The sequence below is a fragment of the Camelus ferus genome, chromosome 6, assembly GCF_009834535.1.
Source record: "Camelus ferus isolate YT-003-E chromosome 6, BCGSAC_Cfer_1.0, whole genome shotgun sequence".
Lineage (NCBI taxonomy): Eukaryota > Metazoa > Chordata > Mammalia > Artiodactyla > Camelidae > Camelus > Camelus ferus.
The window spans coordinates 61,172,173-61,186,813 of NC_045701.1; the positions used below are offsets into that span (position 1 = coordinate 61,172,173).

General features: G+C 34.8%; 1 protein-coding gene across 1 annotated transcript in view; it reads right to left on the reverse strand.

Moving 5' to 3' along the window:
• KCNH5 (potassium voltage-gated channel subfamily H member 5) overlaps nucleotides 1-14,641 on the reverse strand; it is a 275,740-nt gene that overhangs the window by 79,981 nt on the left and 181,118 nt on the right. The gene's annotated exons all lie outside the window — the stretch shown is intronic.

Here is a 14,641-nt window from a genome sequence, read left to right on the forward strand (position 1 = left end):
GTATGGAAATTAAAATTTAAAAACATAATATCATTTTTAATTTATAAAATAAAATAAGTGTAAATCTAACAAAACACAGACAGGATTTGCATCCTGAAAATTACAAAATGCTGATGAAAGAAAATAAGTAACACTTAAATTAATGGAGAGAGATACCATATTAGTGAATTGGAAGATCCAACATAGGAAATATGTCAGTTCTCCCCAAATTGATTTATAAGTTTAATGCAATTTCTAACAAAGTTCCAGCAAGGTTTTTTTTTTGTAGACATAGACAAGCTTATTCTAAAATTTCGATGGACAGGTGTAAGATCTAGAATAGGTAAGGGCACTGAAAAAAGAACAAAGTAGTAGGAATCACTCTATTCAATGTTATAACATACTATCTAGTTATAATAATCAAGACAGTATGATTTGGCAGAGGAAAGACAGTCTTTTCAACAAATGGTACTGGAAAAACTGGACATCCATTGGCAAAAAAATTTTTAAAGCCAAGCTTCAACATAAATCTTACATCTTATATAAAAATTAACTCAAGATGCATCATGGACTTAAATATAAAATGTAAGACTACAAAACTTGACGAGAATGAAAAGACAAACTATAAAGTGGGGAAAAAACACTTGCAAATCACATATCCAGCAAGGGACAAACATCTAAAATATGACAGTCTCAAAATTCAACATTTAAAAAAGAAGACAATTAGAAAACAGGCAAGAGACATGAAAAAAATGTCTTTTTGAAGAGAATATACAAGTGGAAAATATGTTCCACATTATTAGCCATAAATTAAACCCACAATGTGATTATCACTGCCCACTTAAATAAAAAATAGTGATAACCCCAAATGACGCGAGGATACAGAGAAACTAGGTTGTTCATATACTGCCGGGGAGTATACAAAATTGTATGCTCACCATTACCATATGACCCAGCAATTACACTCTTGGGCCTTCATCCCAGAGAAATGAAAATTAATGTCCACACAAAACCCTGTTCATGAATGTTTATAGCAGTTCTATTTGTAACAGCCCCAAATGGAAACAAAACAAATTTTCTTCAATGGGTGAACAGTTGAACAAACTGTAGTACATCAATGCCACAGAATAACATTCAGCAATAAAAAGAACAAACTAGTGATACATGCAATAATTTGGATGGCTCTCAAGGGAGTCACGCTCAATGAAAAAAGCTAATCTCAAAAGTTTACGTGGTTCTATTTGTATAGCATTCTTGAAACGATAATGTTAAAGAGCTAGAGAATAGATTAGTGGTTGCCTGGATTTAGGAGGGAGGTGGCTGCAGCAGTGAAAGCTTAACACAAGGGATCCTGGAGACGGAACTGTTCTGTACTTGACTGTGGTGGTGGTTACATGAACCTATGCTTGTGATAGAATTTTTTGGTGTAGAACCAAATGCACACATACACACACAGAGAACTTGGCGTGTGTAAAACTGAGCAAGGTCAATGATTCATATCAATGTCAATTTCCTAGTTATGAGGGAAACAGGGTGAAAGGTAGATAGAACCTCTCTGTTATTTCTTACAACTGCATATGAATCTACAACTATCTCAAAATCAAAAGTATTTTTAAAAAGAATGCTAAAAGTTTTGGATTAGCTAAAACTAAAAGTTCTTGCCCTCCTTTTTGAGGAAGGGACAAATATTCCTCCAAACAACCAGAGCCCCTAGAACATCAACTAACAGAGCACTGCGTTCAGTGCTATGAACACACTTCTGTTAAGTGTTACTTTTCATAAATCCAAAAATACTTGAGAACACACCTCAGTAAGAGAACTATCTGTATGCTCTGGATTTACATGCCACTGCTTAGCTGGAAAATTAGCTTAAACTCATCAAGACAACTAAAGTTTGTCCCTCTGCTTCAGGGTAAACTGAATGCCAAACCTCTGACCTGAGGCATTAGCCTCTGGCACAAAGCCAAAGGCTTTCGCCCAAAAAATTTTGCTCTGGGAAATCAACTTGTAATCTTGTAATTTATAACACAGCTTTCTATAAAAATATTCCACTTTAATCTTCTTAAACGCTTAGACACTTCAAAACTATATTGAAAAATCTCATTTTAACAGTTGGTCCTTGGTTTAAACCTGAACAAAATCTTTATGCTATTATTTTTTTTTCATTTAATGAATCCTTTAATGATATGAGCTTTGCAAATTGTAACTAATCTAATAAACTGAGAAAGCAGTATCCAAGACAAGGGAATAACTCCATCCTTGCCTAAATTCACAGAGGTTTTCAGAGTACACTAAAACAGTTCTATCTGTGCTTGCTATTCATTTGCTCATTGACTGACGGTCCCTATGAATCCCAGAAACATGCTGTGTCTTTCAGGTACAGACAAAAAAATATATATACATAGCCACTACCTCCAGAAGCTTCTAGTCTACTGGTTGAGTAACAATTTTAACAACAACTACACTCCTTTATCAGCGAGATACGAGCAACATTCTGGGAAGGCCCAAATACCTGAGTGACTTAAAAGTTATCTTGCCTTGGATGGTCAGCAGCCTGATGCCTATTTGTGAACACAGTATCTAATATTTCAGAGGAGCAGCAAACCAAATATCCTTCTCCTAGGGTTCAAACACCACTAGGCAGGGATTTCAATGTTGTTTTCTTAGATTTAACTGGTTCAGACTTTGAAATAGAAAATGACACCAACATTTAAATCCTTATGAAAATTATACAATGCAAGGCTTATTATTTCCATTGTATAAAGGTCAGTAACAGATTCATGGTCTGGTACCTTGAAAGACCTCTTGCTCTTTCTATAACAGAGTTTTTATATTCCTGTTGGCCGTTTGTATGTCTTTGTGCAGAAATATCTATTTGAGTCCTTTGCCCATTTTTTAATTGGGTTATTTGGTTTTTTACTATTAAGCTGTGTGAGTTCCTTATATATTTTGGATATAAACCCCTCATCAGATATGGGGTTTGCAAATATTTTCTCCCATTCTGTAAGTTGCCTTTTCATCGTTAATTGCTTTCTTTGCCATGCAGAGGCTTTTTAGTTTGATGTAGTCCACTTGGTCTATTTTTGCTTTTGATGCTTGTGCTTTTGGTGTCATATCCAAGAAATCAGTGCAAAGACTTAAACATAAGACCCGAAACTCTAAATCTTCTAAAAGAAAACACAGAGGAAAGCTTCTTGACATTGGTCTTGGCAATGTCTTAATTCATTTTGAGTTGATTTTTGTGTATGGTGTAAGATAAATTTTCATTCTTTTGTTTGTGAATGTTCAGTTTTCCCAGCTCCACCTGTTGAAGAGACTACCCTCTCCCCATTGTGAATTCTTGACAGTCTTGTCAAAGATCAGTTGATGACATATGTGTGAGTTTAATTCTGGGCTCTCTATTCTATTCCATGGTTTATGCCTGTCTTTACACCTGTCCCATACTATTATAATTACTTCAGATTTGTATTCTGTAATCGGGAAGTGTGATGTCTCCAGTTCTGCTCTTTCTCAAGATTGTTTTGGCTATTTGAGGTCCTTTGTGGTTCCATATGCATTTTAAGATATATATTTTTCTATTTATGTAAAAAGTGACACATATTTAAGTAAAAGCTTTCTCATATTTTAAGTCTTAAAGGCCAAAATTGATTGATACGGTGGGAAGGAGAGATCAAATTGAACTTTTTCCCCATTGATCCCAATATCATTCAGTGGATGGCCTTGCCTTTCCCACTGATGTGTATTTGCCTATCTCTGTCATATATAATGTCTTCCCATATGCTTGGGGCTATTTTTAGATTCATTAACTTGTGCCATTACCATATGTTAATTTGATTATTCCTGTGCCAAAATCACACTCGTAATTACTACACATTACTCCTCCTCCCTCCAATGTTGCATCTGTTTCCACTACACTATCAAGTCTACCAATATGCTCTGTGTTGAAAAATCCAAGTGGGATTTCTCACATTTTATTTTATTTATTTTTTAGAAGACTTCAAGATAATCATTCATTTTCTCTCTTGAGTTCCATAAAAAAGGAAAAGAATATTTTATGACATATAAAAATATCTGAAATTCAAATTAATGTGTCTATAAATAAGCTCTCATTGGGATACAGCAATGTTCATTATTTTCATGTTGTCTCTGGCTCTTTTCATGCTATAATGGCAAAGCTGGCAAAGTTGGCAAAGTCCAAATTATGTACTATCTGATCCTTCATACTAAAAGTTTGCTGATTCCTGATCTTAAGCAATACACTCTACTGCTTGCAAACTAAAAGACTTCCACGACAAAGTCCTTTTTGGATTTAACACCAAAAGAACATATATAAGAACATATATAAGTTTTTTCCTTTAATAGACATTTCTCTTTTTAATTCAGCTGCCAGGAAAATCAAAAGTTCAATATCACCAAGTTCAGTAAAAATGGCACTCCAGGTGGCTGGACACTTCTGCTGCATTCAACCCTTTACTTGTATGTGTATGTGGAAGTGTTCATGCATGTCTGTTGTACTGCCCTGTTTTATATCAATTTTAATTTTATGAGAAGTCTATAGTTTTTTGTAAAAGTCAATATGAATATGATGAACATAAGGATAAATTATATTTAGCATATAGTTAGCACATATATAGCATATTTGGTATGCTATTTTAAGAAGTTATCCTTAAAATTGTAATAACCAAACTGCCTTTCTCTATTGTGGGATTTGGAATTATGGGATTAAACAAGTAAATGTCTAAATTTGTGTAGGAGGAGGTATAAAGCTCCTTGTGATGAAAGTATTTTCCTAATTTATGTAATAAATGTTCTTACACATACTTTAAGGAAAATACTATATTTTGAAAGTCTTTTCTAAAGATTCTTCTTAAATAATTGTCCAGGAAAGTAAAAGCCTCAGTCAACTGGAAAATTTACTTCAGTAAAATAACTCATGCTTTGACACTAACATTCTTACATACTGTGGCCAATAGAGAAAGGAGGTATATTAAGATTAAGTGATAATATCAGGTCACATATTTTATTAGTTAGTAAGTAAAGGTCATGACATTAAGATTTTGGTTTTTCTCTCAGCTGTTTTGAATCTTCTATAAAATACTTTGTCAAAAAGAACCAATTAGACTGGAGTTTTTGGTTTGTTTGCTTGTTTGTTTTGGTTTTGAATATTTTGTTTTGTCTTACTTTTGAACCATTTACAATAGCCCTCAGAAAGCCAAATAAATGAAACTCTCCCTTTGTAGGTTTGTAGGGAGATTTCATTACAAGAACTTTCTTAAAACCAGTTAAAGATAAATTTAATGTCAAGAATATTAGCTCTAGTATTCCACCAAATTTTGATTACAGAATTAGGCCTTTTTGACAGTCGTAAGTTTGATGGCAGCACCACTATTGACATATTCATTCAGTAATTTCTTATAGTGGTGCTGGGTATTTGTTGGCTTAAGAACTGATGGCTTTCTAACATTTGCTCATTAAAATATTAAGTTCTTAAGAGAACTTTAGTTCTTAAAGGAATTTAAGAAAATAAAATTTAAATATATTTTGAAAGGTTACATACTAAACACTTGCACAAATGAAAGCAACTTTTCTTAACCCCCAATACCTGTAAAGAGTATAGAAACTTTTTTTAAATAGTGAAAAACCCTAACATTAATCTAATATTCATCCCAAGTTAGGCAGCATAAGTTTACTAAAATTCCAATTTTTATTGTCCACGGGTATAATTATACCGAATTCAATTTAGAAAAATTACATACCGCTTATTGATTACTAGAAACAAAAACAATTTTCATAACCATGTCATTATTTGGCTTCAGAGTATTTACAAGGTAGTAATCAAAGATCACATCACTGTAACATGTTCATAAGGATTCAGAAATGTCAATATATCACAGTGCACAGTAGGTTTAGGAATAGTGCACTTAACCATTCTCAATGCAGGTAGAACCATCCTTCTCTACATTAAGAAAGAATACCAAAGTTAAAAAAAAAATCTCTTGTACCTTGAATGCTAACACGTCATAATTATTTAGATTCTTATTAGGAAATTAGAAAATATTAATTATTCATGCAATTATTTTTCTCTTTCTCCCCCACTAAATTGTACGTTTCATGAGACAAAGACCTTGCCAATTTTGTTCGCAGTGTCATCTCCAGTGTCTGGCATAGTGTCTGCAACACAACAGGTTCAGATTAAATGATGCAGGGCAAAGAGCATGGACTTTGGAGTCTGAACCCTAGCAACCAGAATCAGACCCTGACTCTGCCATTACATTCACTAAATGTGTGTTCTGTTACCCCCTGATTCTTGGTCTCCATTCTTTCAGGTGCCCCAGGCCTGAAGGCCAAGGGCCTCTTGATGTAATTACAAAACATCAGCAGCTGATCAAAGAAAGTGGAAATTGATTTGATCACTCTGCTTCTTGGAGTCCTGTGGGGCAGGCACCATTCACCATTGTCACTCCAGAGACCAGAACAATGTCTGGAATGTAGATACGGGGTTAATCAACATTCATTATTAAATACTGGAACAAGAAACACACCTTTTAACACCAACCAATACATCAATATGCCTCTAAATATTTATGAATTCTTGACTAAACTTCCTCTCAGGACTTCGCTTTCATCATAGAGAATTTCATCTCCATTTAAAAAGAATTTTCCGTTTTTCCTCTAACCGTACAATATTTTATTACAAAGTTAATAAGCCATTATTAAATCAAAATCCTTCTAACAGAACATTTAAATGACAATGAAGTGTTATTATGAAGAATAAAGAGGATTTTGGGGTTGGGGATTTGGTTTTATTTGCTTCCTTACCCTACGGAAGGATGGTTCTTAACGGTCTTGAGGATGGCTGGATAAATTACTTCTAATCATACTGAGCTATGTGATTTATTGAAGTATATGAATCATTGAAAATACACTAAAATTATGTAATCATTGATTTTATTACTCTACAAGGCACTCTGAAGCCAAGTAATAATGGTCAGATTAAATGGGGAAAGTCTCCTTGGAGATACTGGCATTTTAAATTGTACCATTAGACCAGAGGGATCCTAACTGAAACAACGGGTGTAACTTGGTGTCTGGGCTGGGTTGTCTCTTTTCTGACAGTGACAGGTTTCCCCTAAGAAGGCTGGTTCCCATTAATCTCATTTACTGTCAAGCTAAAGTTTGATACAAGGGTTATAATAGTAAACAGTTAATTTTAGACTTCTGATTTCTCCTATGTGATAAAAGGAAATTACTAATATTTCTCACAAAATCTTCCCAAATATACATTTAAATTTTAATCTTAGAAATGGAAAGATCACTAAACATAATACCCTCCAAGTCTATCCACGTTGTTGCAAATATGTGGAATCTAAAATATAAAACAAACTAGTGAATACAACAGAAAAGAAACAGACAGAGAACATACTAATGGTGATAAGTGGGGAGAGGGAAGAAGGGGCAAGACACGGATAGAGAATTAAGAGGCACAAACTATTATGTATAAAATAAATAAGAACATTTGTACAGCACAAGGATTATAGCCAATATTTTATAATAACTACAAATGGAATATAACCTTTAAAAATTGTGAATTAGTATACTGTACATCTGAAACGTATATAATGTTGTACATCAACTATACCTAAATTTAAAAAAAAATTTTAAAGAAATGGAAAGCTCGTGAAAGAATATATATTCTGAGACCAAGTGAGTTTAACTGACTGGCCATCCAGCTGGAATACGGCGACTAGACAGGGAGCCTAGCTGACTAGAACTCAAGTCTTCTTACTGCTGCTGATCTAGCATTTTGCTCCTCATAGTCACCTACACTACCTCCAGTTTGCACTCCAACTGTGGAAACTCTGATCTTCACATTGGCTTCTAGGGATAGACTCCTAACTCTGCATTAGAAGACCTATATCCAAGATCTTTAATTCTCATGATACCATCATATCTCATCTGAGCAACCTATACAAGTTTTCAGATGGCCTCTGCTGTACAGCTTAATTCTGAGATGAGGACAGTGCAATTCAATCCAAAACTAATGAGATTTATCTGGGGGGTAAGGGAAGATGATAAGTGGGAAGGGTAGGGAGACTTTATTTGGAAAAATAAACACATGAAAAAATAGGAACAATTAAGATGTGATAAGGAGATAGTTGTCTACTAGGTAATAAAACGCAACCAGAGGCAAAGTGGCTAAAAGCATTGCCTCTGTAACATAGTTCTGCGCAGAATCTAAGTTTCATTACGTGTGACCTAAGGCAAGTCATTTAATCTCAAGATTGTTTTGGCTATTCAGGGTCTTTTGTGTTTTCATACAAATGTTTAATTTTTTTTTGTTCTAGTTCTGTGGAAAATGCCCTTGATATTTTAACACGGACTGCACTGAATCTGTAGCTTGCCCTGGATAGTATGGTCATTTCAGTAAAATTAATTCCTCCAGCCCTCCCACTCCTGGACTATAGCTAGCAAATGATTCCTTAGTCTCTTCCTCAGTGGCTAGTGACAGAGTGGTGTGAAAATGAAATACAAATTAGCCCACTCTAACGCAGTAAACTAATTATAACACAGTGCATAAAAAGAATGCACTTATAATTATTTCTAGATAAGAGGTTTGAGTCATTCAGGTTTTAACTTAGTTATACAATGTCTCCCTATCCTTACTGGAGAAAAGTAATACTGCCTGCTACCCGACACACAAAGTTTACTGGCAATTGTATTAGCTAACAATAATGTAAAGCTTGCGTTGGAGCACTTTAAACCATGCCAAAAGCCAGGATATACTATATATACAACAGATGCTCCAAATTGCTATCACAGAAAATACTACTTAAAATTCTATCTACTTATAATGTTTGTAATAAATCCTTGAGTGTTATTTTATTTCTGAAACATGCAGGGAAAAATATAATTGAGGTTTCAGATAATGCCTGCAGGTCAGCTAGAAAAGAGAAATGTCAGTAAGTCTGAATGCCTACCCTGTAATTTTTCAGTAGGTAACAACTGAGAAGCACATGTGGACATGAATAGCTAAGTTTTCTCACCATAGCTAGAAAAGCCAGTTTTCAGATATTTAGGACACGATGCTTCCACACAACAGGCTGAAGAAGAGTTTCCTATAATAAAAGACTAGCCATGGTCTCTTTTGCTCAACAAGCCGTTTCCTTAAAGACCACAGAAAAAACATGCCAGTTGTCCCATGGCCTGGCCTGGCCCAGCCCCATCAGGGGTTCTGAGTCCTCATAATATTTTTAGGATGGTATTCGTTCTGTTACCTTGGAAAAACCAGTTAGTTTTATGTGTAAAACTACACAGTACTTAGATGTACGAATAAAAAATTAGGAGGAAATAATTATTGAATCATTACTGAATTTCATTCTACAATTTTAATACAGTATCTCTCGAATATATATGTCTGAATTGTAAACAAGTTATGATACATAACAGTACTCTAAATCATTCAGGTGCAGTTATGTAATTTTAGTGCCAGGACCTGTCACTTCATTTGGTATTACATTCTGTCTGTATCCTTTTCTGGCAGGGAGTTAACTTCCCCCTGAAGCAGACAGATCGCTGCTTTTTTAAATATTTCAAATACTTCAGTTAATCTGTCATACCTCTCCTCAAAGTCTTCAATTAGCCAAATTAAATATTCATATTTCCTTTAACTGTTCATTTTATAACAAGATTTCCAGAACTTTATGCCGTCATGATTTTCTTCTGGTAAGTGTGCTGCCATTTGATAATATTTCTTTTAAAATATCCAGCTGGAAGCTGAACATAATATATTATCTATGATCTGATTAACATGGACTATATTGGGAAGATTATTACCTCTCCTGATACTCAAAGACAAAAGTTCTATTAATACATTCTAAGACTGATTCAGTTTCATTTCACTATCTGCAGGGTATGTACTTACATGGCATATTTAACCATGTGGAGCTCTTCCTGGAAGGCTATTGCCTTCACTCTTGGGTTCAGCTGTACATTGCCATAGGAACTTCTTGAAATATTTAAATATTGAACCAAGATAATGATGCCATGAATGTATAAGGACGTCATCCCTTGTTTTTCACATTTAGGAATACAAAGAAATATTTAGACAGGCTTTTCTAAATTAATAAAAGATATGTATAAAAGTAAACTGATTCAAAGAAAGTTACTTTAACTCGTAGGAAAAATATATATTGCCTACTATATTTCGAAGAAGTACAGTGCTTCTGTGATAGGTTTGGTTTAAAAATAATCAATTTCTTTACATTCTAAATGCATAATTCTGCCTGAATGCTTTGCATAATTCTGCCAGAACTTTTCATACAATGGGAATCTATCTACTGATATTGTATGTTTATTAAAAAACACATAAAAAAAGAAATGAAGACCAAAGAGCTCTTTCTACTGAGTTTTTTCAAAGAACATGTTAGAAAAAAAGTTACTGTAAAATAAAAAATGTTATGGTTTTAAACTTCATTCTACAGAACATGCTGAAAACAAATCTAGTATTATGAGAAATATGTGGTCCGCACATTATACAAGTTATATATTTTTCATAGGTCCTAAAGCTGAAAATAAAGTTCCCAGCCATTTACTTCATTGGAATTATTTCTCAGTAAAGTCATTTCAAACTATAGAATAGGATTTTTTGAGCTTTAACTATCATCCTTTCTATTTTTTTCACATAGTCTGCTCTTTCCCTCTTAAATCCTTGCTCATTCCATCCATTTCTCTTACCGTTTACGTGCACAGAATGTTAGCAAGTAGCAAAGCCCAGGGGACGGATTTTGGTTATTAAATTTTAAAAGAATCTAAAGCAACTATAGTAATTAGTAGTCAATAAAATACTTTCAACCAAATAAAATTAATCTGGGTACTGTTCTATATTTTAAATTTGCCTGAGGCAGGCTTTCATGGTAAAAATGCTACAATCTCCACATCAGTACCGATTTTAATGCCAAAATTTGCATTAGAAAAAGCATTATTCACAAAAAAAAACAAACAAAAAACCAAGTTAAGACCGAAATAAAACACAGTGATTAATTTGCTTGCGGGTTAAAGCTGAATTCAAAAAATCTATAAAACTAAATATGTGGAAGTGACAGAATGAAATTTCAGTAATTGGGGCAAAGGTTTTCCCTAATTAGTTGCAATGCATCATTAAATTCCATTGCACCAGCAGCTGAAAAAAATATAGCTGTTTCAGAACATGAGAAGCATCTTTTTGGGTATATATTCATAGTTAAATCTGATGACAGCCACCATTAATAAAATATTTGAAAGAAACAATAAAATGTGAGATGAGAAACACAGAATAAGACAAATATTTGGCTCATTGAGGAACAAGTGTAATAGAGGTCTCTAATAATCAAATATGGGATAACTTAAAAATCAGATACTGTTTACTAAAGTTATCCTCAAGTAAATCCATATTTCTAAGGTTGTGGCTATAATTACAGAATTTATGTGATTACTGTTATCAAACTTTGATTTTTTTCTACCCTTGTATTTTATCAGGCTCAATAAATTTCATTCTTATTATCAAAAAAAGCCCACAGTAAAGAAGAATATGTAATAGGAAGTTAGATACATGGATGGATGGATGGATGGATGGATGATGGGTGGATAGATTAGATAAATAAAATAGATAACTAGAAATGTGAGATAAGAGAGTGAGGGAGAAGAAGGGAAGGGAAAGGAAAGGAAGGGAAGGGAAGGAAAAGGAAGGGAAGGGGAGGGGAGAAGAGGGGAGAGGAGAGGAGAAAAGAGAAGAGAAGAGATAGAAAGCTTTATTATGAAAACCATATAAGCTCTTAGCTGCTGTGCTGAGGCTAACCTATAAATGGATAAGGGGTGGAAGCACAGAACAATCAGTTGGCTACAAAATACTGCAGGTAGGACAGGATGGTGAACTTGGACCAGGTGACAGTAACAGAGGTAGTGAGAAATAGAGGTGGAGCCAATAGGCTTTAGTGGAAGTTTTAATGTTGGGGGTTTGTCGCAAGCAACTGAGGGGTTTCAGTTAACTGCACTGGGGAAGAATGTCAGTAGAGCAGGTTTATGGGAGATGATTAGGAACTCAGTTCTGGACAACTTCATTGGATACGAGTAGGCAGTTGGGTAGGAGAATCTGTGGTTCAGGGAATAGGTCCAGGATGAGTATGCATACTAGGGTGACATCAGCATGTATTTATTAAGTCATGGGATTGTATGATATCACTGAGAGAGAGAATACAGACAGAAAAGGGAAGAGGCATAAGGACTGAGGTCTAGAATATCCCCAAATTTAGGATGTTATCTTGGTAAAACTGCTTCCAAGAACTGCCCTACCAAATCACATACAGCCCAGAAGTACAGGATTGCGTCAGTCACTACAGACTTCACTAAGACTGGGCATGATTTTTGATGCTCTCTTACTCTTTCAGTATTTATTCATTACAAGTTAAAATAAGTTTTTTTTGTATGTTTATTAGTAATTTGCATTTTTGTCCTCTCTAAATTATTTGTGTATTCAGCTCATTTTTCCTCACATATTCTAATTCCGCTTATGATCTGTAAAATCTCTTTACGTGACACTTTAAATTACAATGGTAATTAATCTTTCACTTGTGATATTTGCTGCAAATGCTTTATCTTATTTCCATGGATTTGGTGTGAGAGGTTTTACATATTCTAACCAAATTTATTTGTTACTTAATTTGTCATGTATTCCACTGCATTAATACAAACAAAGATAAATGAAATATATTCACACATATTCTTCTAACAGTTTTTTTTATTTTTTACATTTAATTCTCAGTCCTTCTTATACTCATGTTAGTCATATGGGAAGACTCTCATTAAACATCTTCTTATAATATTAAGCAATATATCAATCCCATATTTTGATGTGTCTCTGATTTTCAGTTCTTACCTATAATAAAGTCTAGATCTAAGATATGTGTTCCCTCTGTTTGTTTTGGCTACCAATTCTTGTGTCTATACTTCAATACTTTCTTACCATGTTTTTAAGTTATATGTTATGTATACTACTGATTTGTCAAATAATTGCCTAACAGACATGTGAGTCTTCTGCTCTTGTTGTCTGGTTCTCTATTAAACCAGAGAGCTGGATGCCAAGTTTTGTTTTCTTCTTGCTCAATACAGCATATGGTATGTAGACTAAGAACGCAGTTTTAAATTCAGCCGCACTGACTAGGCAGTTAGTGGGACTCTCCTACACTCCCTTCTCAGACCCAGACTTCGGCACGTCTCTTTACTTACAGTGCTGCTACTGCTAGTTCTTATGGATCTGAGTGAGGATCTTCCTCACAGGCTGGGAGCAATCAATACAGGCATGGGGTTTGTTGAGGGTTTGCTGCCACATTAAATTCAACTTTAGATATGTTTTACAGATGCCTAGCAAAACTTTCATGTTTGCCAGAGTTCTTTAAATCTGCTCCTCCTACTAGTCAAAAACTACTCAAAGGATTTCCCATTCAGTTAGAAGGCATGTCCATGTTTTTTTCTAAGAGCTAGTTTATTTTAATATTTTTACTTATTTCTTTAAAAATCTTTTTATGTGAATTAAAATCTTATTTCACCCTTAACATTAGCCTCCTCATCTTTTTTTCCCCTATTACTCCATTTTCCATGGATATTCTGCCAATCAGAAGCACATTTCCGTGACCACAGATGATAAATAGCAATCAAAAAATGTCAATGAGAAGAATGAATGGTGCACGCCCTTCTGTACACGCAATGCCAATGTATTACACCCCAACTGCATCATGAAGTGGGCGGTTGCGCAGGTCCTACAGGGGAAGCTTGCGAGAATCTGTTGACCATTCTTGAACCAACCCAGCATCTGGGAATTTAGAGAAATAAATTCAGAAATCAGCCATGTACCAGATCTGTGGCATCGGCTCTGGGTCAGGCATTCTTCTAAAGTAAAAGGCTATTATTCCATTATTTCACTGATGTTTTCTGTCAGCTACCCTGTGATTCCACTGAACTTTCTAGAAAGAAAAGCTTCTGACTGAGACGGTGATTGACAAGGTAGACGGCTACCTCTCAATCTCAGTTTTATTGAACGTGGACTTCAAAGAACCTCCTGCATTTGGCGATTTAAACACTGACTCTCACATGCACCCCTGAGGAAGATTCTGTCCCTTCTCTGCATTCCTTTCCTACTGACCTGATACCAGTTCATGTACACATTAATCAAATTTCACAGACATGCAACTTGTCCTTCCCCTCTGTGGTCACACATTCCAGTTTAAGGGGCCATTTAACTGCATCTTGTAAAATGTTAAAAGAGGAGCAAATCTCAAATCTCACCCTCTTTCATGAATTCTTCCACATAGCTGGCCTCAAGTACCTTGTATTCTCTCTGAAGGCTTCCCTCCCTTGACTCTCACTTTTCAAGTTCATTCCCTTCACCTCTCCTCAATCCTCTGCTCCTAACAACACCTGCTCTGGCTTAAAACTACCTACTTACTGTTCCATGAAATTCCCCTAACTTAAACATCGACTTTGCTCATTTCACTTTGACACTGAAAGGGGTTTGTTGAGCAGGTCTGGAAGAAAGACTACAAGTCAACTTCATATGATTAAAAAACAATTAAATTTGTGGGAAAAGCAAGAAAGGTCATGTGCTGTCTGATTATCACATACCAAAAATCAG